Source organism: Heptranchias perlo, unplaced genomic scaffold (assembly GCF_035084215.1).
Source record: "Heptranchias perlo isolate sHepPer1 unplaced genomic scaffold, sHepPer1.hap1 HAP1_SCAFFOLD_44, whole genome shotgun sequence".
Lineage (NCBI taxonomy): Eukaryota > Metazoa > Chordata > Chondrichthyes > Hexanchiformes > Hexanchidae > Heptranchias > Heptranchias perlo.
Genome location: NW_027139453.1, coordinates 5,905,257 through 5,931,676, shown reverse-complemented (window position 1 = coordinate 5,931,676; position 26,420 = coordinate 5,905,257). Strand labels below are relative to the sequence as shown.

Below are 26,420 nucleotides of genomic sequence, written 5' to 3'. Positions count from 1 at the left end.
TGTTTCTCTCTCTCTCCTGCTCTCTCTCTGACTATACTCGTTCTGTCTCTCTATACACTCTCCCTCTTTCTTCAGCTCTATATTCTTTCTTCAGCTCTCCTCTCTGTGATAACAAAATAATTGGCCAAAGATCTCGGGTAAATTTGAAAACATTTTTTCACTGAGGTTTATTATGATTTGGAATGCATTTCCTGAAAGAGCGGTGGAACCACATTCCACAGGCTCTTTTTGAAGGCAAGTGGGCATATCATTGAAGAGGACTAGTTTGCAGGGTTATGGGGCAAAATCTGGTGTTTCGGACTAAATTGGGGAGTTCTTTCAAAGAACGAGCACAGGCATGACGGGCCCAATATATGCTAAGTTTCCAGAAAAACTTAGACTGTACAGCTGAGAAACAGGCCATTCGGCACAATAGATACATGCCGGGGTTTATGTTCCACACGAGCCTCCCACCACCCTTCTTCATCTAACCCCATCAACATATCCTATTCATTTCTCATCTCATTGAAACAAATAGTATTCTGAGGGGACTTGACTGGATAGATGTTGACACCACTGACTGGCGAATCTAGAACATTGGGGAATATTCATTCCCCATTCCCCAGATAAGGGGTCCGCCATTTAAGACTGAGATGAGCGCACTCGGTTTAACATCTCATCCAAATGACGACACTTCAAAGAGTACAGCCCTCCCTCAGTACTGACCTTCCAACACTGCAGCGCTCTCTCAGGACTGACCTTCCGACAGTGCAACACTCCCTCATTACTGACCTTCCGACAGTGCAGCACTCCCTCAGTACTGACCCTCCGACAGTGCAGCACTCCCACTTTACTGACCCTCCGAAAGTGGAACACTGCCTAATTACTGATTCTCCGACCGTGCGGCGCTTCCTCAGTATTGCTCCTCTGACAGTGCAGCATTCCCTCAGTACTGACCCTCTGAGCGTGCGGCGCTCCCACAGTACTGGCATAGGAAATTGTCGACCTGGATTAAGACGCTTAAGTCTCTGGTGTGTGTGGGGCCCGAGCGCAGGGCCTTCTTACTATGAGGCCAGATGCTGCCTACTGAGCCTCGGCTCATAATGACGATGTCAGGTTATTGCTTGACGAGTCTGTTGGACAGATCTCCCAACTTTGGCACCAGTTCCCAGTCGTGAGTGAGAAGGACTTTGCAGGCCCGTCTGGGCTCGGTGCACCTGTCTGATACCGAGGCCATATTTCAGAGGGCAGTTACGTCAACCAGGTTAGTGTGGGAGCTGATTCAGAGTTTGAGGGAAAGTTTGAGTATCAGGAACAAAATAGCTCTTTTTACCCCTTCAGAAACTGGAATACTCCTGGGAGTGATTCTGAGTCTCCAAACTCACCTTAATTAGGGGAGTACGTTCTGAACTCTTGAGAAGGTGGGTAGGTGGGACTGAGGGATAAGGGGAGAAGGTTGGTAGGTGAGAGGGAGGAATATGGGCAGACGATGGACAGTTGAGATTAAGGAAAATGGGTAGAATGTGGGTAGGTTGGAATTAGTGATATGGGGATAAGGTTGCTAGTTGGGGATTGAGGGATATGGTTGGAAGGTGGGATTGAGGGTTATTTAGAGACGGTGGGTAGGTCGGGTTTAGCGATTGGGAGAGAAGGTTTGCAGTTGGCGATTAAGGGATATGAGGAGAAGGCAGGTAGGTGGTGTTTAGTGATATGAGGAGAAGGTGGGCAGTTGTGGATTGAGGGATATCGTGAGAAGGTGAATTTTAAGTAGCGTCATAAAGGAGGAGAGTGAATCAGAGGCAGGAAATTCCAGAGCTTAGGGACCAGGCAGCTGAAGACACGGCTGCCAATGGTGCAGTGCAGGAAATCGGGGATGCGCGGTGGACCAGAATGGGAGGAGCGCAGAGACCTCAGTGGGGACGATGGGGTTGTAGTCTTGTTGGAGGTCACAGAGATAGGGGGAGCGATGGCCGTGGAAGGTTTTGAACACAACGATGAGAATTTTCAAATCGAGGCGTTGCCGGACCGTGAGCCAATGCGAACACAGGGGGTGATGATTGAACCAAACTTTGTGCGAATTAGGATACGGGCAGCTGAGTTTTGGATGAGCTAAAGTTAATGAAGGGTGTATGATGGAGGTTGGCAGAAGAGCATTGGAATAGTCCAGTCTCGAAGTAACGAAGGCACGGATAAGGGTTTCAGCAATAGATGAGAAGAGGCAGGAGCGGAGACGGGCGAATTACACAGATGGAAGTCAGCGGACTTGGTGATGGCGAGAATATGTGGTCGGAATCTCAGCTCAGGGTCAAATCGGACGTCAAGGATTGTGAATGGTCTGTTTCAGCATCAGGGAGAGGGATGGAGTCGGTGGGTTCGGCCTGTTTCGGGAGGACATGACGTGGACTGGCAGTGATAAACCACATGGTACAATAACCAGACACAGCACTGACCTGTGGGGCATCTGCCGGCGGAACACGGATCCATGCGGGAGGCAGAACATTCTGAGGTGATCAGAGAGAGTTTTACAATAACAGGGCGGAGCAAAATAAAACACTGTCACGGTGTTTAAAGCTTAGGAATGTGAGGCATGAGGAATATGAACCACCTCAGTCTAAACTGTTCAAACGTTGGAAACAGCACGGGTTAGATACAGAGTACAGCCCCTCTACATTGTCCCATCAAACACTCCCCTGGCAGGTACAGCACAGGTCAGATACAGAGTAAAACCCCCACTACAATGTCCCATCAAACACTCCCAGGGCAGGTCCAGCACGAGTTAGATACAGAGTAAAACTCCCTCTACACTGTCCCATCAAACACTCCCAGGGCAGGTACAGCACGGGTTAGATACAGAGTGAAAACCCCTCCAGAGTGTCCCGTCAACTACTTCCAGGATCGGTGCAGCACCGGTTCGATACAGATTAACTCCCCCTCGACACTGTCCCATCAAAAACTCACAAGACAGGTACAGAACGGATTAGATAAGGAGTGAAAACCCCTCCAGAGTGTCCCGTCAAATACTCCCAGGACAGGTAGAGCACAAGTTAGACAGAGAGTTACGCTCCATCTACACTATCCCTTCAAACACTCTCAGGTCATGAATAACAGAGTTTGGATACAGAGGAAAGCTCCCTCTACACTCCCCCATTCTCTGTGTGTGGGTGTGAGCCGCACACTGGGTGAGATCTACCAACAGAGACTGGGATGAAGCCTGGGCCTTCCCCACAGATCATTGTCTTCCCCCATTCTCGGTGATTCCAACGCCCTCTGATGCTGTGATCCTGATTGTTTCTCTCTCTCTCTCGATCTCTCTCTCTCTACTCTCTCTCTCCCCGACCAGTCTCTGTCACTCGCTCTGTCCCTGTCTCTCACACTCTCCGTCCGTCTCTCCCCTGTTTCACTCTCTGTCTGTTTCTCACCCTCTCTCTGTCCCTCTGTCGGTCCCTCTCACTCTCCTGTGGTCGTTCTCTGCCTTCCCCATTGTCTCTTTTATCTTCTTGTGTTCTCCTGATCTTTCTCTTGTCTCTGTCTCATCCTCTCTTCCCCTCTATCCCTCTACCCTCTCTGTCTTCTTCTATTCTCTCCTTTTCTCTCTTTCTCACCCCACTCTCCTCTCTCTATCTCTGTCTCTCGTACACTCTCTGTCTGTACTCTCTCTGTCTCCTTCTACTCTCTCTCTCTCGATCTCTCTTACACACCTTACTCTCCTGTATCTCCCACCATCTCTGTCTGTACCCTCTCTGTCTCCTTCTACTCTGTCTTTCTCACGCAATCTACTCTCTCTCTCTCTCTCTCTCTCTCTCTCCCGCGCCTCTGTGAGATAAAATTAATTGGCAATATATCTCGATGGGCAATGAAGAAACATTTTTTCAGCGTGATTTGATATGATATGGAATGCAATACCTAAAAGAGCGGTGGAACCACATTCCATAGGCTCTTTCAAAAGGCAATTGAACATGTCATTGAAGAGGAATAATTTTCAGGGTGATGGGGAAATCGCTGGGTTGTAGGACTAAATTGGGCACATCTTTCAAAAAGCTAGCACAGGCATGACGGGCCGAATGTAGGCTAAGATTCCAGAATTACGTGGACTGCACAGCTCAGAAACAGGCCATACAGCCCAATAGGTCCATGCCGGTGCTGAAGCTCTCAACGACCCCAGGCCGATCCATCTCCATCTAACCCCATCAAGATGTCCATCTGTTCCTCTGCCATCTCATTGAAAAATCGAAAATAGAACATAAGATTCTGAGGGGACTTGACAGGATAGATCCGTAGAGATTGTTTCCCTTAGCTGTCGAGTCGAGAACAAGGGGAAATAGACTTCAGATTTGGGGTCGGCCATGTAAGACTGAGATGAGGAGGAATTTATTCACTCAGGGGGATGTGAATCATTGGAATTCTCGACCCAGAGGACTGTGGATGCTGAGTCATTGAATATATTCAAGGTTCTATCCTGTCTTAGTGCAGGTGCCAGTCTCCCACGAAATGGAACCACTCCTTCATCGATGTGTTCTCCTCCCAAATCTGCTTATCCCTCCGACTATTTGCACCTGGCTAAGGTAATAATCCAGAGATTATAACCCTTGAGTGCATTTTAAAAAAAAAATTGCTCCTGATATTCTCTGTGTCTGTACTGTGATCTCCTCTCTCATGGCTGGACTGTGATCCACACTCTCAGTGTCGGGACTTTGATCTCTCTCAGTGTCTGGACTGTAATACCCTCGCAGTATTTGGACTGTGATCACCTCTCTCAGTGTCTGGACTCTGATCGCCTCTCTTAGTTTCTGGACTGTGATCGCCTCTCTCAGTGTCTGGACTCTGATCGCCTCTCTCAGTGTCTGGACTGTGATCCCCTCTCACTGTCTGGACTGTGATGTCCTCTCTCACTGTCTGGTCAGTGATCGCCTCTCTCAGTGTCTGGGCTATGATCCCCTCTTTCAATATCTGTTCTGATCTGCATTCTCAGTGTCTGGACTACGATCTACTTTCTCTGTGTCTGCACAATAGTGGGCCCTGGGAATGATGCCCCCCTCCAAACACCATGATCCAATTGCACACTCAGCACTGACCTGTGAAGGAACTGCTCGAGTAACCGAACACCAGTGAGAGACAGAACCTTCCGGTGAGATGAGAAGGATTTTTGTAATAACAGGGCTCACCAACAGAGACACTGTCACGGAATTAATGCTTTGGAAAATGAGGCATGGGAAATGCCAACCACCTTCGTTTAAAGTGTTCCCAGGACAGGTATAAAATGGGTCAGATATAGAGTAAAGCTCCATCTACAATGTCACATAAAGCACCCCAAGGGCAGGTGAAGTTGGGGTTAGTAACAGATTCAATCTCCCTCTGCACTTTTCCATCAAACCGTCCCAGGGCAGGTCCAACAACGGTTAGATACAGAGTAAAGCTCCATTTACACTGTACCATCAAACACTCCCGTGGCAGTTACAACACAGGTTAGATACAGAGTAAAAGTCCCGCTGCACTCTCCCATGATCTGTGTGTGGGTCTCAATCCCACACCGGGTGATATAAACGAACGGATACCGGGATGGAGCCTGGGCCTTTCCCAGAGATCAATGGCTTCACCCATTCTCGCTCATTCTCCATTCCTTCGATGTCTGTTCCAGTCTCTCAGTCCGATTGATGTTAAGATACAAATTGCTGTTTTTGTCGAAATTCTTCTTGGAGCAAATCCATTGAAGCAGCAACAAGTGGCTATTGTTCAGCTGCCAAGAGCTCACAGGCATTTCCAAAACATCTCCTTCTGTCTCTATTTACTTATCCCTCCTCTCTTTCTCGATATTCTGTTGCTCAAACTCTATCTCTTTCTCTGTCTGTCTCTGCCTGTCTCTCTCGTGTTCTCTCTCTCTCCCTCTACTCTCTCTTTCTCCCTTTACTCTCTCTCTTTCTCTTACCCCCTACATACACTGTACAGCACAGAAACAAGCCATTCGTCCCAAAGAGTCCATGCCGTTGCTTATGCTGCAGATGATCCACCTTTCATCCTTCTTCATCGAACCCAATCAACATATCCTTCTATTCCATTTTCCCTCGTGTGTTTATCAAGCTTAATCTTAACAGCATCTTTGCTCGTCGCCTCAGCTCACTTATGGTAGCCAGTTTCTCACTTTCACCACTCCGTGGGTAAAGGAGTTTCTCCTGAATTAATATTGGATTTATCAGTGACCAGCTTCGTTTTATAACCCCGAGGTCTGCTCTCACTCGCTGGTGAAATCATCTTCTCTCCGTCTGCCCTATCAAACCTGTCATTACACTTGAAGACTTCTATCAGGTCACTCCTCAGTCTTTTCTTTTCAAGCTTGTTCTCTCTTTCGTGATAGTTATATGCTCCCCGTTCTATGATATTGTTTCAGTAAACTGTCCGAGATGCACTATAACGCAGACAATGGGAAAATTCAAATCTCCGATTGTGACTGCTTTGCCTTAGCTACAGGCTCCTCTGACCTCCGTATTTCTGTGGGGGCTCAATTCTTCCTGTTTGAAGTATTTGTTTCATTAATTGAAAGCTTTTCATGCCCCAGTTCCCCTCAGTTGGTTGTGATCTCCAGTATGATCGAGCCGTCTACGATTTCATTCTCTGAACAGTAACTTGAGTCTATGATCCAGGACAGACAGAACACCCCTTTAAAACAGACACAGAATGATCCAGGACTGACAGCACACCCCTTTAAAACAGACGCAGAATGATCCAGGACTGACAGCACACCCCTTATAAACAGACGCAGAATGATCCAGGACTGACAGCACACCCCTTATAAACAGACACAGAATGATCCAGGACTGACAGCACACCCCTTTAAAACATACACAGGATGATCCTGGACTGACAGCACATCCCTTTTAAACAGACGCAGAATGATCCGGGACTGACAGCACACCCCTTATAAACAGACACAGGATGATCCTGGATTGAGAGCATACTCATTTTAAACAGGCACGGAATGATCCAGGACTGACAGCACCAACATGAAAATGCTTCTCCGATGCTCTGTTCTGAGTGAATTTCCTTCCGAACTTTGCATTTATAATTCGCTCACAGTCTAAAATAAAGAGAAGATACTGCGCCTCAATATAAAAACGTTCGTGGCCCTTACATGGATCAAACCTGCGCCCTTTTTGGTATTAATATCTAACCAACTGAGCTAATTTTCACTCTCTCTGTTTGTCTCCCCTGTTTTTTTTCACTCTCTCTGACTTTTTTTTTATCTCTCTGGCCCAGTGTCGGTCTCTCTCCTTATCCCCCTTATCGTTCTCTGTCTTCCCCTCTGTCTCAGTTTCTCTTCTTGTGATCACCTTCTCTCTCCCTTACCCTGTCTCATCCTGTCCTCTGCCTCTGCCTCTCTACTCTCTCTCTCTCTTTCTCACCTTATTTTCTCTATCTCTCTCTCTCTCCTGCTTTCTCTCTCACTATACTCGTTCTGTCTCTCTCTGCATTCTCTCTTTCTTCAGCCCAATATTCTCTCTCTCTATTTCTCCTCTGTGATAATAACATAATTGGCAAAAGATCTCGGGGAAATTTGGACAAATTTTTTTCACTGAGGTTTGTTATGATTTGGAATGCATTTCCTGAAAGAGCGGTGGAACCACATTCCACAGGCACTTTCAAAAGGAAAGTGTGCATATCATTGAAGCGGACTATTTTGCAGGGTTATGGGGCAAAATCTGGGGTGTAGGACTAAATTGGGGAGTTCTTTCAAACAACCAGCACGGGAATGACGGGCCCAATATATGCTAAGATTCCAGAAATACTTAGACTGTACAGCTGAGAAACGGGCCATTCGGCACAATAGATACATGCCGGGGTTTGTGTTCCACACGAGCCACCCACCACCCTTCTTCATCTAACCCCATCAACATATCCTATTCCTTTCTCATCTCATTGAAACATATAGTATTCTGATGGACTTGACAGGATAGATGGTGACTCCACTGACTGGCGAATCTAGTCCAATGGGGAATAGGCATTCCCCATTCCCCAGATAAGGGGTCGGCCATTTAAGACTGAGATGAGCGCACTCGGTTTAACATCTCATCCAAATGACGAAACTTCAAAGAGTTCAGCCCTCCCTCAGTACTGACCTTCCAAAACTGCAGCGCTCTCTCAGTAGTGACCTTCCGAAAGTGCAACACTCCCTCAATACTGACCCACCGACCTTGTGGCGCTTCTTCAGTACTGCTCCACTGACAGTGCATCATTCCCTCAGCACTGACCCTCTGAGCGTGCAGCGCTCCCACAGTACTGGCACAGGAAATTGTCGGCCTGGATTAAGATGCACAAGTCTCTGGTGTGTGTGGGGTCCGAGCGCACGACCTTCTGACTCTGAGGAGAGATGCTACCGACTGAGCCTCGGCTCATAATGATTATGTCAGGTTACTGCTTGACGAGTCTGTGGGGCAGATCTCCCAACTTTGGCACCAGTTCACAGACGTTAGTGAGAAGTACTTTGCAGGCCCGTCTGGGCTGGGTGCGCCTGTCTGATACCGAGGCCATATTTCAGAGCGCATTTAAGTCAACCAGGTGAGTGTGCGAGTTGATTCAAAGTTTGAATGAAAGTTTGAGTATCATGAACAAATTAGCTCTTTATACCCCTTCAGAAACTGGAATACTCCTGGGAGTGATTCTCAGTCTCCAAACACACCTTAATGAAAGGAGTATGTTCTGAACTCTTGAGAAGGTGTGTAGGTGGGAATGAGGGATAAGGGGAGAAGGTTGGCAGGTGAGAGTGAGCAATATGGGGAGAAGATGGATCGGTGAGATTAAGGAATATGGGCAGAAAGTGGGTAGGTTGGAATTAGGAAATGTAGGGAGAAGGTTGCTAGTTGGGGATTGAGGGATATGGTTGGAAGGTGGGAAGCTGGGTAGGTAGGGATTGAGGGATATGTTGAGACGGTGGGTAGGTCGGGTTCAGCGATTGGGAGAGAAGGTTCGCAGTTGGGGATTAAGGTAATGGGGAGAATGCGAGTAGGTGGGGTTTAGTGATATGGGGAGAAGGTTGGCAGTTGTGGATTGAGGGATATCGTGAGAAGCTGCTTTTTAAGTAGCGTCACAAAGGAGGAGAGTGAATCAGAGGCAGGAAATTCCAGAGCTTATGGACCAGGCAGCTGAAGTAACAGCCACCAATGGTGCAGTGCAGGAATTCGGGAATGCGCGAGAGGCCAGAATGGGAGGAGTGCAGAAACCTCAGTGGGGGAGGATGGGGTTGTAGTCTTGGGGGAGATTACAGAGATAGGGGGATCGGTGGCCGTGGAAGGATTTGAACACAACGATGAGAATTTTAAAATCGAGGCGTTGCCGGACCGGGAGCCAATGCGAACACAGGGGGTGATGATTGAACAGGACTTTGTGCGAATTTGGATACGGGCAGCTGAATTTTGGATGAGCTGATGTTACTGAAGGGTGGAAGATGGGAGTTTGGCCAGAAGAGCATTGGAATAGTCCAGTCTCGAGGTAACAAAGGCACGGACAAGGCTTTCAGCAATAGGTGAGAAGAGACGTGAGCGAGACGGTCGAGATACAGAGATGGAAGTTGGCGGACTTTGTGATGGATAGAATATGTGGTCGGAATTTCAGCTCTGGGTCAAATCGTAAGTCGAGGGTTGTGAATGGTCTGTTTCTGCACCAGACGTTCGCCAGGGAGAGGGATGGAGTCGTTGGGTGTATCACTGCCAGTCCACATTATGAGCACATGATGTGGACTGGCAGTGATACACCCCATGGTACAATAACCACACTCAGCGCTGACCCGTGGGGCATCTGCCGGTGGAACACGGATCCATGCGAGAGGCAGAAACTTCTGAGGTGAACAGAGAGAGTTTTATAATAACAGGGCGGAGCAAAATAAAACACTGTCACAGTGTTTAATGCTTCGGAATGAGAGGCATGAGGAATATCAACCACTTCAGTCTGAACTGTTCACAAGTTAGAAAGAGCACGGGTTAGATACAGAGTGCAGCCCGCTCTACAATCTCCCATCAAACACTCCCCTGGCAGGCACAGCACAGGTTAGATACAGAGTAAATCCCCCACCACACTGTCCCATCAAACACTCCCAGGGCAGGTACAGCTCGAGTTAGATACAGAGTATAATCCCCTCTACACTGACCCATCAAACACTCCCATGGCAGGCACAGCACAGGTTAGATACAGAGAAATCCCCCCTCTACACTGTCCCATTAAACACACCCAGCACAGGTACAGCACGGATTAGATACGGAGTGAAAACCCTTCCAGAGTGTCCCATCAACTACTCCCAGTGGAGGTGCAGCACCGGTTAGATACAGAGTCAAGGCCCCAAGACACCGTCCCATCAAAAACTCGCAGGACAGGTACAGCACGGATTAGATAGGGAGTGAAAGCGCCTCCAGAGTGTCCCGTTAAACACTCCCAAGGCAGGTACCGCACGCGTGAGATGGAGAGTTAAGCTCCCTCTTCTCTCTCCCATTCTCTGTGTGTGGGTGTCAGTCGCACACCGGGTGACATCTACCAACAGAGACTTTGATGAAGCCTGGGCCTTCTCCAGAGATCACTGCCTTCCCCCATTCTCAGTGATTCCAACGCCCTGTGATGCTGTGATCCTTGTTCTCTCTCTCTCTCTCTCTCTCTCACACACACACACACTCGACTCTCTCTCTCTCTGACCAGTCTCTATCACTCGCTCTGTCCCTGTCTCTCCCTCTCTCCGTCCGTCTCTACCCTGTTTCTCTTTCTGTCTGTTTCTCTCCCTCTCTCTGTCCCTCTGTCGTTCTCTCTCACTCTCTCCGTGTTCATTCACTGTCTTCCCCTTTGACTCTATTTCTCTTTTTGTGTTCTCCTTCTTCCTCTTGTCTCTGTCTCATCCTCTCTTCCTCTCTACCCCTCTACCCTCTCTGTCTTCTTCTATTCTCTCTGTTTCTCTCTTTCTCACCCTCCTCTCCTCTCTCTCTATCTCTGTCTCTCGTGCTCTCTCTGTACTCTCTCTGTCTCCTTCCACTCTCGCTCTAACTCTCTTCCTCAAGTTACTCTCCTCTTTCTCCTACTTTCTCTGTCTGTACCCTCTCTGTCTCCTTCTACTCAGTCTTTCTCACGCCCTCTACTCTCTCTCTCTCTCTCTCTCTCCCTACCGCTCATCTGTGAGATAAAAAATAATTGGCAACATATCTCGATGGGAAATGAAGAAACATTTTTTCACCGAGGTTTATTATGAGATTGAGTGCAATACCTAAAAGAACGGTGAAACCACATTCCATATGCACTTTCAAAAGGCAATTGGACATGTCATTGAAGAGGAATAATTTGCAGGGTGATGAGGAAATCGCTGGGATGTAGGACTAAATTGGGCAGTTCTTTCAAAAAGCTAGCACAGGCATGACGGGCCGAATGTAGGCTAAGGTTCCAGAATTCCGTGGACTGCACAGCTCAGAAACAGGCCATTCACACCACAAGGTCCATGCCGGTGCTTATTCTATAAAACACCCCACGCCTATCCATCTTCCTCCAACACCATCAACATGTCCATCTATTCCTCTGCCATCTCATTGAAACATATAAAACAGAATATAAGATTCTGAGGGGACTTGACAGGATAGATCCGGAGAGATTGTTTCCCCTGGCTGTCGAGTCTAGAACAAGAGGAAATAGTCTTCAGATAAGGGGTGGGCCATGTAAGACTGAGATGAGGAGGAATTTATTCAATCAGAGGGATGTGAATCTTTGGAATTCTCCATCCAGAGGTCTGGGGATGCTCAGTCGTTGAGCATATTCAAGGCTGGAATTGATAGATTTTTGGGCTTAGGGGAATCAAGGGATTTGTGGGTCGGGCGGGAATGTGGAGTTGAGGTCGAAGGTCAGCCAAGATCTGATTGAATGGTGGAGCCGGATCGAGGGGCCGGATGGCCTCCTCCTGCTCCCATTTTTTATGTTCTTATGTTCTTTCTCTCTCATGTGTTTATCCAGATTCCCCTTAAATGCATCTGTGCGATTCTTCTCAACTACCCTTTGTGGTAGCGAGTTTCACATTCTCACCAGTCTCTGGGTAAAGACGTTTTCACTGAATTCATTATTCGATTCAATTCGATTTATCAGTGACTATCTTATAATAATGACCCGTGGTTCTGGTCTCCCCTTCAAGTGGATACATCTTCTCCAGATCTACCCTAACAAACACATCATTAATCTTAAAAACCTCGATAACGTCATTCCTCGGTCTTCTCTTTTCGAGAGAAAAGAGCCTCAGCTTGTTCTCTCTTTTCTGACATGTGTAACCTCTCAGTTCCATGACATTGTTTCAGAAAACTGTCCACGATGCATTCGAGAAATATATTGCCTCCGTGTCCCAGTCTATATGAAAATTAAAATCTCCCTTCATAACTACTTTGCCTTAGCTACAGGCTCCACTGATCTCCGTATTTCTGTGTCGGGTCAATACTTCCTGTTTGAACTATTTTTTTCATTAATTGAAACCTTTTTATGCCCCAGTTCATCTCAGTTGGTTGTGATCTCCAGTGTGATCGAGACGTCTATGGGTTCAGGCTCTGCACAGCAACTTGATTCTCTGATCTGGGACTGACAGCACACCCAATTTAATCAGGCACAGAATGATCCGGGACTGACAGGACACCCATTTCAAACAGGCACAGATTGATCCGAGACTGACAGCACAGCCCTTTTAAACAGACACAGAAAGATCCGGGACTGACAGCAAACCCCTTTCAAACAAACACAGAATGATCAGGAAATGAAAGCACATCCCTATTAAACAGTCACGTAATTAGTGAGCATTTCAAATTCGGAGATGGTGAGAACGGATTAACTGTAGACGTTTGACATTGTATTTGACAAATTTGATACAGCCTTGTTGAGACGTGACTATATATGTCAATGTTTTGTAACACATGCGGCATATATGGGTTTTCAGAAGGAATTTGATAACGTGGCTCACAGGAGGCGTCAGTCGTTTGGTTTAAGGGCAAATGTAGCCGCCCGGATGGACGGTCGATAATGTGTATTTTTCTCCATTGTTGTTCACAGACCGAACACTACGATCACTGAGTTCTGGACAAAGTCTGCCGGTTACCAACTGATCCAGTTTAAGAAATTCTACCGGGACAGACTAGAACCGGCAGTTGAAGAAGGGATGGACGGAGACAGTTCGTTGACAACATACGAGAGGCATTCCAGTGGACAAGAACATCGGGTAAGTGGGAGGGGACAGGATGAGTTTGGATTATTTAAACATCACAAAACTAACAAGATATCAGATCTTAGAATCAGAGAAGGGAACAGAAGAGAAACAGACAAAACTGGAAATAAATGGGTCAAACTGCAGTTATTGTGAATCTGAAACAATGAAAGGAAGAGGTGAAAATACCCAGCGGATCGGTCAGTATCTGGACAAAGGACAGGGTGACGGTTCAGGTATGACTGTAGTGTTGACTGAAAACAAAGTGAAACAGTTTTAGTGGAACTGGGAAAAGGACAGAACGGAGGCGACAAACAGGAGTTAGAGGGAATTTCATGCTTTCACTGACCTGGAATCTATTTCAGGATATTGAGGAATTGAGAGATGACAAAAATTTCTGCGGAGTAAATGAGAGACATTTCAAGAACAAAAATGTTAAAATGGTTAAAATGCCTCAGACCGAACATTGAAACGAATCAAACAAACAGTGGGGAGCGCGAAACCGAGGCCGTGCCTGGTTTTGTTCTCCCCCATTCATCACCGGGGGTTAATTCTGCCTTCAGCGGACTCACAATCCGGGCAGTGGAACTTGCGGTGGAGCGTCACTCCCCGGCAGAGCACTTTAGGAAATTGCATGCAATCAGCCCATAATATTCTGTCAATTACTTTCAATGGTATCGAAGTGAATGGAAGTGAAAATGTGACAGGGTGTGTAATGGACGGTCGATCTGACACCACCTGCTGAAGGTGGAAATCTTGGCCTCCGAGTCATAGAAACATAGAAAAGATGAGCAGGAGTAAGCCATTCGGCCCTTCGAGCCTGCTCCACCATTCAATATGATCATGGCTGATCGTCTATCTCAATACAATATTCCCGTTTGTCGAAGTTTTTACAGTCCGCTTTTATGTTCCTAGCTAGTTCACTCTCATTCTCTATTTTCCCTCTTAATCAATCTCTTGACCATTTTTTTCTCCGTTCTAAACTGTTCCCAATCCTCTGGCTTGCTGCATTTTCTGGCAAAATGTTATGATTCCACTTTGCATCGCATCCTAGCCTTAACTTCTTCTGTTAGCCATGGTTGGGCCTTTTGTCCTTTTGTCTTTTTGTGCCACAATGGAACGTATAACTTTTGCAATTCATGCATTCGTTCCTCAAATGTTAGACATTGCCTATCCACCGTCATGCCTTTTAATGAAGGTCTCAAATCTATCACAGCCAACTCACTCCTCATACCTTCGATTTAGTACCCTAGTTTCGGATTGCACTCCTTCACTTTCTATCTTAATGAAGAATTATATCATGTTCCGGTCACTCTCCTCTAAAGGACCCCGCAGAACAATTTAATGAATTAACCGCTTCTCGATGCACCATACCCAATCTAGGATAGCCAGTTCCCGAATTGGCTGCTCAACATATTGGTTTGAAAAACCATCTCCTGCACACTCCAGGAAATAATGCTCCACGGTATTATTGCTAATTTGGTTTGGCCAGTCTATATGCAGATGAAAGTCACCCATGATTAAGTGGGGATTGAGGGATATGGCGGAAAGATGTCTTCAGGTGATTGAGGGATATGGGAGGTCGTTGTGGATAGAGGATTTTTTTTAATGTGGGAAGTTGGGGTTGAGTGATACGGGGAAAAGGTGTATAGGTCGGGATTGAGGGATATGAAGATAATGTGGGTAGGTGGTGTTGACGGATATGGTGAGAGGGTGGGTAAGTGGTAATACTGGATAGAGTGAGAAGGTGGTTTGGTGTGTTTGAGTGATCTGTGGAGATGGTGCGTCGGTGAATTTGTGGGATACGGAGGGAAGGTAGTTTGATGGGGATTGAGGGCATTGCTGAGAAGTTTGCGGAGGTGGGATTGAGGGATAGGAGGCTAAGGTGCGTATGTGTTGATTGAGGTATATGGGGATGTGGTTCGTTGGGATTGATTGACATGGTGAGAAGTTGGGTAGATGGGTTTGAGGGATTGGGACAACGTTAGTAGTTGGGGATTGAATGATATGGCGTGAAGGTGGTTATGAGGGATATGGTCGAAGGTTGGAAGGTGGGGTTGAGAGATTTTTTGAAAAACTGCGTAGGTGAGTTTAGTCATTTGGTGAGTCGATGGATATGTGCAGATTGAGGAATATTTGGAGAAGATGGGTAAGTATGAGTGAGGGACATGAAGAGAAAGCGGTTAGGTGGGGATTGAGCGATGTGGTGCGAAGAAGTGTAGGTGGTGATTGAGAGATGTTTTGAGAATGCGGGTAGGTGGGTTTGAGTGTTATGGGGAGAAGGTGTGTAGCTGTGAATTGAGGGATATGGGGAGGTGTGTCGGCCCGATTGAGGGATATGGTGAGAAGTTGGGTGGTTGTGTATTGAGGGATATGGTGAGAAGTTGATTAGGTGGAATTGAGGTATAAGGAGCTAATATGGGTTGGTGGGGATTGAAGGAATTGTTGTGAAGGTCGGTAGGTGGGGATTGAGGGATAAGTGGGGAAGGTGGGTATGTGGGCATTGACGGATGAGATGAGAATGTGAGTAGGTGTGGTTGAGGGATATGTGTAGAAGGTGCTTCAGTGGGGATTTAGTGAAATGAAGGGATGGTGGGTAAGTGGGGGTTGTGGGATATTGTGAGAAGGTGGGTAGGTGGGGTTGAGGCATGTGGAGAGAAGGTGTGTTGGTGGGTAGGTGCGATTGAGGGATATGGCGAGAGGTTGTGTGGGTGAGGATTGTGGTCTTTGGGGATGTGGATAGGAGTGTCCGAGGAATCAGGTCTGAAGATGGCAGGTGTGGATTGAGGAATATGGGGAGAAGATAGGTAGGTGTGAGTGAGGGATATGTGGAGAAGGTGGTTAGTTTGGGATTGAAGGATATGGTGGGAATGTGTGTTGGTCGGGATTGTGGGGTCTTATGAGAATGGGGGTAGCTGGGGTTGAGTGTTATGGGGAGAAGGTGTGTAGTTCTGGTTTGAGGGATATGGGAGGTGTTTACGTGGTATTGAGAGATAAGGTGAGATGTTGTGTCCGTGGGATTGAGGAATAAGGTCATAATGTTGGTAGGTGGGGATTGAGGTATTTGGGGGTAAGATAGGTAGGTGGGGATTGAGGGACACGGGGGATGATGGGTAGTTTGGAGTTGAGGGATTTTGTATGAAGATGGGTAGGTGTAGTTGAGTGAAATGGGGAGAAGGTGTGTCGGTGCGGTCGACCGATATGGTGAGGAGTTGGGTAAGTGTGATTGTGGGAAATGTTAATAAGGCGGGTAGGTTATGATTGAGAGATATTGTGAGATGGTGGTTATGTGGGGTTGAGTGATCTTGGTAGAAGGTGGGTAGGAGGTATGGAGGAGAAGTTGGTTAGCCGTTTGTGAGGTATATGTGGAGAATGTGTTTAAGTGGGGATTGATGGATATTGTGTGAATGTGTGTAGGTGGAGTTGAGTGATATGGGGAGTAATTCGGTCGGTGGGGTTGATGGATATGGTGAGAAGGTGGTAAGTTTAGTTGAGGGATATTGTGAGAAGGTTTGGGTGGTTGTGTTGAGTGATATGAGGAGCAGATCGGTAGGTGGGAGTCCCTCCCACTTTCCCTGTCCCCCTCCCTCTACCCCTCTCTCCATCTCTGTGTCTCACTCTTCTCGCTCTCTACTCGTGCTCTCCCTCTACTGGCTCTCCAGACCCTCTCTCTCTCCCCCTCTCTCTCTCGGCCTCTCTCTCTCAGTCTGTCACACTCTCCTCACTCTCTGCACGCTCTCAAGCTCGACTCCATGTCTCTCCCACTTCCTCTCTCTCTCTCTCTCTCTCTGCCTCTCTCTCTACGCTCCTTGTCTCATCCCCATCTATTACCCTTTGTCTTCCGCTTCTCTGTCTCCCCTGTTTCTCTCTCTTTCTTTATCTGTCTGTCTCTTTCTTTCTCCCTCACCACCACCATCTCTCTCTCTCTGTATTATTCAGACTCTCACAGTCTGTCCGCCTCTCTCTCTGTCAACCCCGCACCCCCCCCCCCCCCACACATCCTCATAATCCCTCTCGGTGTCTATCTGCCTCTCCACTGTGTCTCCATCATTCGTTCCTCACTCTTTCCCCTCACTCTCTCCCCCTACTCTCCAACACTCTCCCTCTCCACGTCTACTCTCCACCTCTCTCAATCACGAACTCTCTCCCTTTCTCTATATCTCACCTTCAATTTCAAGCTTCCCCTTTACACTTCCTCTTTGCCTCTGCCACTTTACTCTGTGCGACTGCACTCTGTGCGACTACAAACTCTGACCCAGCCCCATCTCTCTGTCTCTCTTTCTCCCTATCTCTCGCCCTCTGACCATCCCCGTCTCATCCTCTCTCTATCTGTCCCTCCCTCTGTCTCTCTCCCTATACTCTCTAACTCTGTCCCTTTCTCTCTCCCTCTGACTCTTTCCCTTTTGTTCTCTCTCTTTTCCGGTCACTTACCCACCACTCCCTTTATCTCTCCCTTTCTGTCCGAGTATATCTGCATCTACACTTCTATCTCTGTCTCTCATCGCTCTCTCTCTCTCTGTCTCCCTCAATCGACACTCTCTGATCCATCCCCGTCTCTCACTCTATGTCTATCTTGTTTCTCTGCCTCCCCTGTTTCTCTCTCTCTGTCTGTCTGTTTCTCCCCCTGTCTGTCCCTTTCTTCATCTCACCCGTACAATTTATCTGTCTCGATTATGCTTACCCTTACAATCTGCCTGTCTCCCTGCCACTCTCAAAGTCGTCATTCTCCCTCTCTCTGTTTCTGTCTCCCGGTCTCTCTCCCTCTAATCTGTCTCTCCTTCTCCACTTTCCGTCTCAAATCCATTGAAGCAGCAACAAGTGGCTATTGTTCAGCTGCCAACAGCTCACAGGCATTTCCAAAACATCTCCTTCTGTCTCTATTTACTTATCGCTCCTCTCTTTCTCGATATACTGTTCCTCTAACTTTATCTCTTTCTCTGTCTGTCTCTGCCTGTCTCTCTCGTGTTCTCTCTCTCTCCCTCTACTCTCTCTTTCTCCCTTTCCTCTCTCTCTTTCTCTTACCCCCTGCATACACTGTACAGCACAGAAACAAGCCATTCGTCCCGAAGAGTCCATGCCTTTGCTTATGCTGCAGATGATCCTCCTTTCACGCTTGTTCATCGAACCCAATCAACATATCCTTCTATTCCCTTTTCCTTCGTGTGTTTGTCTAGCTTAATCTTAACAGCATCTTTGCTCGTCGCCTCAACTCACTTGTGGTTACGAGTTGCTCACACTAACCACTCCCTGGATAAAGGAGTTTCTCCTGAATTAATATTGGATTTATCAGTGACCAGCTTCGATTTATAACCCCGAGGTCTGCTCTCACTCGCGGGTGAAATCATCTTCTCTCCGTCTACCCTATCAAACCTGTCATTAAACTTAAAGACTTCGATCAGGTCACTCCTCAGTCTTTTCTTTTCAAGCTTGTTCTCTCTTTCGTGATAGTTATATCCTCCGCGTTCTGTGATATTGTTTCAGTAAACTGTCCGAGGTGCACTATAACGCAGACAATGGGAAAATTGAAATCTCCGTTCATAACTGCTTTGCCTTAGCGACAGGCTCCTGTGATCTCCGTATTTCTATGGGGTCTCAATTCTTCTTGTTTGAAGTATTTGTTTCATTAATTGAAAGCTTTTCATGCCCCATTTCCCCTCAGTGGGTTGTGATCTCCAGTGTGATCGAGCCGTCTACGGTTTCAGGCTCAGAACAGCAACTTGAGTCTGTGATCCAGGACTGGCAGCACACCCCTTTAAAACAGACACAGTATGATCCTGGACTGACAGCACACCCCTTTAAAACAGACACAGGATAATCCTGGACTGGCAGCACACCACTTATAAACAGACGCAGAATGATCCGGGACTGACAGCACACCCCTTTAAAACAGGCACAGGATGATCCTGGATTGACAGAACACCCCTTTTGAACAGGCACGGAATGATCCAGGACTTACAGCACACCCCTTTAAAACAGACACAGAATGATCCGGGACTGACAGCACACCGCTTTTAAACAGACACAGAATGATCCGGGACTGACAGCACCAACATGAAAATGCTTCTCCGATGCTCTGTTCTGAGTGAATTTCCTTCCAAACTTTGCATTTATAATTCGCTCACAGTCTAAAATAAAGAGAGCAAACTGCGCCCTCAATAAAAAGAACGTTCGAGGTCCTTGCAGGGATGAAACCTGCGCCCATTGTGGCATTAATATCACGCTCGAACCACCTGAGCTAAATGTCACTCTCTCTGTTTGTCTCCCCTGTTTATTTCATGTCTCCCTGACTTTTATTTTCTCTCTCTGGCCCTGTGTCGTTCTCTCTCCTTATCACCCTTATCTTTCTCTGTCTTCCCCTCTGTCTCTGTTTCTCTTCTTGTGCTCACCTTCTCTCTCTCTTACCCTGTCTCATCCTGTCCTCTGCCTCTGCCTCTACTCTCTCTCACTCTTTCTCACCTAATTCTCTCTATGTCTCTCTCTCTCTGCTGCTCTCTCTCTCACTATACTCGTTCTGTCTCTGTCTACACTCTCTCTCTTTCTTCAGCCCAATATTGTCGCACTCTCTATTTCTCCTCTCTGTGATAATAAAATAATTGTCAAAAGACCTCGGGGAAATTTGAACACATTTTTTCACTGACGTTTGTTATGATTTGGAATGCATTTCCTGAAAGAGCGGTGGAACCACATTCCACAGGCACTTTCAAAAAGCAAGTGGGCATATCATTGAAGAGGACTAGTTTGCAGGGTTATGGGGCAAAATCTGGGGTGCAGGACTAAATTGGGGAGTTCTTTCAAAGAACCAGCACAGTCATGATGGGCCCAATGTATGCTAAGATTCCAGAAATACTTGGACTGTACAGCTGAGAAACAGGCCATTCGGCACAATAGATACATGCCGGGGTTTATGTTCCACACGAGCCTCCCACCACCCTTCTTCATCTAACCCCATCAACATATCCTATTCCTTTCTCATCTCATAGAATCATATAGTATTCTGAGGGGACTTGACAGGATTAATGGACTTGACAGGATAGATGCACTGACTGGCGAATCTGGAACAATGGGGAATAGTCATTCCCCATTCCCCAGATAAGGGGTCGGCCATTTCAGACCGAGATGAGCGCACTCGGTTTAACATCTCATCCAAATGACGACACTTCAAACAGTTCAGCCTTCCCTCAGTACTGACCTTCCAAAACTGCAGCGCTCTCTCAGTAGTGACCTTCCGACAGTGCAGCACTCCCTCAGTACTGACCATCCGACAGTGCAGCACTCCCTCAGTACTGAGCCTCCGACCGTGCGGCGCTTCCTCAGTACTGCTCCTCTGACAATGCAGCATTAACTCAGTACTGACCCTCTGAGCGTGCAGCGCTCCCACATTACTGGCACAGGAAATTGTCGGCCTGGATTAAGATGCTCAAGTCTCTGGTGTGTGTGGGGTCCGAGAGAACGACCTTCTGACTCTGAGGACAGACGCTACCTCCTGAGCCCCGGCTCATAATGACGATGTCAGGTTATTGCTTGACGAGTCTGTGGGACAGATCTCCCAACTTTGGCACATGTTCACAGTCGTTAGTGAGAAGGACTTTGCAGGCCCGTCTGGGCTCGGTGCGCCTGTCTGATACCGAGGCCATATTTCAGAGGGCAGTTAAGTCAACCAGGTTAGTGTGGGAGTTGATTCAGAGTTTGAAGGAAAGTTTGAGTATCAGGAACAAAATAGCTCTTTATACACCTTCAGAAACTGGAATACTCCTAGGAGTGATTCTCAATCTCCAAACTCACCTTAATGAAAGGAGTATATTCTGAACTCTTGAGAAGGTGGGTAGGTGGGAATGAGGGATCAGAGGAGAAGGTTGGTAGGTGAGAGTGAGCAATATGGGGAGAAGATGATTCGGTGAGATTAAGGAATATGTGTCGAAAGTGGGTAGGTTGGAATTAGGGATGTGGGGAGAAGGTTTGCTCGTTGGGGATTGAGGGATATGGTTGGAAGGTGGGAAGGTGGGTAGGTAGGGATTGAAGGATATGTTGAGACGGTGGTAGGTCGGGATTAGCGATTGGGAGAGAAGGCTTGCAGTTGGGGATTAAGGGATATGGGGGGGGAGGCGCGTAGGTGGGGCTTAGTGATATGGGGAGAAGGTGGGCAGTTGTGGATTGAGGGATATCGTGAGAAGGTGCATTTTAAGTAGCGTCATAAAGGAGGAGAGTGAATCAGAGGCAGGTAATTCCAGAGTTTAGGGACCATTCAGCTGAAGGCACGGCCACCAATGGTGCACTGCAGGAATTCGGGAATGCGCGAGAGGCCAGAATGGGAGGAGCGTAGAGACCTCAGTGGGGGTGGATGGGGTTGTAGTCTTGGGGGAGGTTACAGAGATGGCCGTGGAAGGATTTGAACACAACGATGAGAATTTTAAAATCGAGGCGTTGCCGGACCGGGAGCCAATGCGAACACAGGGGGTGATGATTGAACAGGAAATTGTGCGAATTAGGTTACGGGCAGCTGAATTTTGGATGAGCTGAAGTTAATGAAGGGTGGAAGTTGGGAGTTTGGCCCGAAGAGCATAGGAATAGTCCAGTCTCGAGGTAACAAAGGCACGGACAAGGGTGTCAGCAATAGGTGAGAAGAGGCGGGAGCGGAGACGGTCGAGATACATAGATGGAAGTAGGCGGACTTGGTAATGGAAAGAATATGTGGTCCGAGTTTCAGCTCAGGTTCAAATCAGACGTCGAGGGTTGTGAATGGTCTGTTTCTGCACCAGACGTTCGCCATGGAGAGGGATGGAGTCGGTGGGTTGGGCCTTTTTCGCGAGCACATGATGTTGACTGGCAGTGATAGACCCCATGGTACAATAACCACACTCAGCACTGACCCGTGGGGCATCTGCCGGTGGAACACGGATCCCTGCGTGAGGCAAAACATTCTGAGGTGAACAGAGAGAGTTTTATAATAACAGGGCGGAGCAAAATAAAACACTGTCACAGTGTTTAATGCTTCGGAATGTGAGGTATGAGGAATATCAACCACTTCAGTCTGAACTGTTCACACGTTAGAAAGAGAACGGGTTAGATACCGTTTGCAGCCCCCTCGACACTGTCCAATCATACACTCCCATGGCAGGCTCAGCACAGTTTAGATACAGAGTAAATCCCCCACTGCACTGTCTCATCAAACACTCCCAGGTCAGGTACAGCACAGGTTAGATACAGAGAAACCCCCCCGCCCCCCCCTCGACACTGTCCCATTAAACACACCCAGGATAGGTACAGCACGGATTAGATACGGAGTGAAAACCCTTCCAGAGTGTCCCGTCAAGTACTCCCAGTGCAGGTGCAGCACCGGTTAGATACAGAGTAAAGGCCCCAAGACACTGTCCCATCAAAAACTCGCAGGACAGGTACAGCACGGATTAGATATGGAGTGAAAGCCCCTCCAGAGTGTCCCGTTAAACACTCCCAAGACAGGTACCGCACGCGTGAGATGGAGAGTTAAGCTCCCTCTACACTATCCCATCAAACACTCTCAGGGCAGTAACAACAGAGTTTAGATACAGAGTAAAGCTCCCTCTTCTCTCTCCCATTCTCTCTGTGTGGGTGTCAGTCGCACACCGTGTGAGATCTGCCAACAGAGACTGGGATGAAGCCTGGGCCTTCTCCAGAGATCACTGCCTTCCCCCATTCTCAGTGATTCCAACGCCCTGTGATGCTGTGATCCTTGTTGTCTCTCTCTCTCTCACACTCGACTCCCTCTCTCTCTGACCAGTCTCTATCACTCGCTCTGTCCCTGTCTCTCCCTCTCTCCGTCCGTCTCTCCCTGTTTCTCTTTCTGTCTGTTTCTCTCCCTCTCTCTGTCCCTCTGTCGTTCTCTGTGACTCTCTCCGTGGTCTTTCACTGTCGTCCCCTTTGACTCTATTTCTCATTTTGTGTTCTCCTTATCTTCCGCTTGTCTCTGTCTCATCCTCTCTTCTTCTCTACCCTTCTACCCTCTCTGTCTTCTTCTATTCTCTCTGTTTCTCTCTTTCTCACCCTACTCTCTCTCTCTATCTCTGTCTCTCGTGATCTCTCTGTACTCTCTCTGTCTCCTTCCAACCTCTCTCTATCTCTCTTCCTCACCTTACTCTCCTCTTTCTCCTACTCTCTCTGTCTGTACCCTCTCTATCTCCTTCTACTCTGTCTTTCTCACGCCCTCTACTCTCTCTCTCTCTCTCTCTCTCCCCACCGCTCCTCTGTGAGATAACAAAATAATTGGCAATACATCTCGATGGGAAATGAAGAAACATTTTTTCACCGAGGTTTGTTATGAGATGGAGTGCAATACCTAAAAGAACGGTGAAACCACATTCCATAGGCACTTTCAAAAGGCTATTGGACATGTCATTGAAGAGGAATAATTTGCAGGGTGATGGGGAAATCGCTGGGGTGTAGGACTAAATTGGGCAGTTCATTCAAAAAGCTAGCGCGGGCATGACGGGCCGAATATAGGCTAAGATTCCAGAATTATGTGGACTGCACAGCTCAGAAACAGGCCATTCACCCCACAAGGTACATGCCGGTGCTTATTCTATAAAACACCCCACGCCGATCCATCTTCATCTAACACCATCAACATGTCCTTCTATTCCTCTGACATCTCTTTGAAACATATAAAATAGAATATAAGATTCTGAGGGGGCTTGACAGGATAGATCCGGAGAGATTGTTCCCCTGGCTGTCGAGTCTAGAAAAAGAAGAAATTGTCTTCAGATAAGGGGTGGGCCATGTAAGACTGAGATGAGGAGGAATTTATTCACTCAGAGGGATGTGAATCTTTGGAATTCTCCACCCAGATGTCTGGGGATGCTCAGTCGTTGAGCATATTCAAGGCTTGAATTGATAGAATTTTGGGCTCTCGGTGAATCAAGCGATTTGTGGGTCGGGCGGGAAAGTGGAGTTGAGGTAGACGATCAAGCATGATCTGATTGAATGGTGGACAAGGATCGAGGGACCGGATGGCCTACTCCTGCTCCCATTTTTTATGTTCATATGTTCTTTCTCTCTCATGTGTTTATCCATATTCCCCTTAAATGCATCTGTGCGATTCTTCTCAACTACCCTTTGTGGTAGCGAGTTTCACATTCTCACCAGTCTCTGGGTAAAGACGTTTTCACTGAATTCATTTTTCGATTCAATTCGATTAATCAGTGACTATCTTATAATAATGGCCCTTGGTTCTGGTCTCACCTTCAAGTGGAAACATCTTCTCCAGATCCACCTGAACAAACACACCATTAATCTTAAAAACCTCTATCACGTCACTCCTCAGTCTTCTCTTTTTGAGAGAAAAGAGCCTCAGCTTGTTCTCTATTTCCTGACATGTGTAACCTCTCAGTTCCATGATATTGTTTCAGAGAACTGTCCCAGATGCATTCTAGAAATGTATTGCCTACGTGTCCCATTCTATGTGAAAATTAAAATCTCCGTTCATAACTACTTTGTCTTAGCTACGGGCTCCTCTGATCTCCGTATTTCTGTGTAGGGTCAATACTTCCTGTTTGAAGTACTTTTTTCATTAATTGAAAGCTTTTTATGCCCAAGTTTATCTCAGTTGGCTGTGATCTCCAGTGTGATCGAGCCGTCTATGGGTTCAGGCTCTGCACAGCAACTTGATTCTCTGATCTGGGACTGACAGCACACCCATTTTAATCAGGCACAGAATGATCCGGGACTGACAGCACAGCCCTTTTAAACAGACACAGAATGATCAGGGACAGAAAGCACATCCCTTTTAAACAGACACGTAATTCGTGAGCATTTCAAATTCGGCGAAGGTGAGAACGGATTAACTGTAGACATTTGACATTGTATTTGACAAATTTGAGACAGCCTGGTTGAGACGTGACTATATAGGTCAATGTATTGTAACACATGCGGTATATATGGGTTTTCAGAAGGAATTTGATAACGTGGCTCACAGGAGGCGTCAGCCGTTTGGTGTAAGAGCAAATATAGCCACCCGGATGGAATGTCGATAATGTGTATTTTTCTCCATTGTTGTTCACAGACCGAACACTGCGATCACAGAGTTCTGGACAAAGTCTGACGGTTACCAACTGATCCAGTTGACGAAATTCTACCGGGACAGACTAGAACCGGCAGTTGAAGAAGGGATGGACGGAGTCAGTTCGTTGACAACATACGAGAGGCATTTCAGTGGACAAGAACATCGGGTAAGTGGGAGGGGAACAGGATGAGTTTGGATTATTTAAACATCACAAAACCAACAAGAAATCAGATCTTAGAATCAGAGAATGTAACAGAAGAGAAACAGACCAAACTGGAAAAAAATGGGTCAAACTGCAATTATTGTGAATCTGAAACAATGAAAGGAAGAGGTGAAAATACCCAGCGGATCGGTCAGTATCTGGACAAAGGACAGGGTGAAGGTTCAGGTATAACTCTAGTGTGGACTGAAAAGAAAGTGAAACCGTTTTAGTGGAACTGGGAAAAGGACAGAACGGAGGCGACAAACAGGAGTTAGAGGAAATTTCATGCGTTGACTGACCTGGAATCTATTTCAGGATATTGAGGAATTGAGAGATGACAAAAATTTCTGCGGAGTAAATGAGAGACATTTCAAGAACAAAAATATTAAAATGGTTAAAATGCCTAAGACCGAACACGGAAACTAATCAAACAAATAGTGGAGAGCGCGAAACCGAGGCCGTGCCTGGTTTTGTTCTCCCCCATTCATCACCGTGGGTTAATTCTGCCTTCAGCGGACTCACAATCCGGGCAGTGGAACTTGCGGTGGAGCGTCACTCCCCGGCAGAGCACTTTAGGAAATTGCATGCAATCAGCCCATAATATTCTGTCAATTACTTTTAATGGTATCGAAGTAAATGGAAGTGAAAATGTGACAGGGTGTGTAATGGACGGTCGATCTGACACCACCTGCTGAAGGTGGAAATCTAGTCCACCGAGTCATAGAAACATGGAAAAGATGAGCAGGAGTGAGCCATTCAGCACAGGAGACAGGGAGGCATTCTGGGAGAAGTCAGCGAAGTCACCTCCACTGAGCAGTGCGTAGCAGTCGGTGAGCGGCGGTAAAGAGCGAGACCAGAGCTGGGATAAAAACAGCGCGGAGAGAGCGAGAGTTCAGTCGGTGAGCGGCGGGAGAGAGCGAGACCAGAGCGGAGATATAAACAGCGCGGAGAGAGCGAGAGTCCAGTCGGTGAGCGGCGGGATAGAGCGAGACCAGAGCTGACTCTGAGAGCGAGACTCT

General features: G+C 47.2%; 2 long non-coding RNA genes across 14 annotated transcripts in view; one reads left to right on the top strand and one right to left on the bottom strand.

Annotated features, from left to right (window-relative positions):
• Positions 1-26,420, bottom strand: part of LOC137312864 (uncharacterized) — a 1,008,715-nt gene that overhangs the window by 176,603 nt on the left and 805,692 nt on the right. The gene's annotated exons all lie outside the window — the stretch shown is intronic.
• The window catches only part of LOC137312865 (uncharacterized), a 157,370-nt gene that overhangs the window by 106,400 nt on the left and 24,550 nt on the right, over positions 1-26,420 (top strand). For all 13 annotated transcript variants that reach the window (XR_010960879.1, XR_010960871.1, XR_010960882.1 and 10 more), the window contains 2 exons: positions 13,015-13,180; positions 25,200-25,365. This is a non-coding gene — a long non-coding RNA (uncharacterized lncRNA). The remainder of the gene's footprint in view (positions 1-13,014; positions 13,181-25,199; positions 25,366-26,420) is intronic.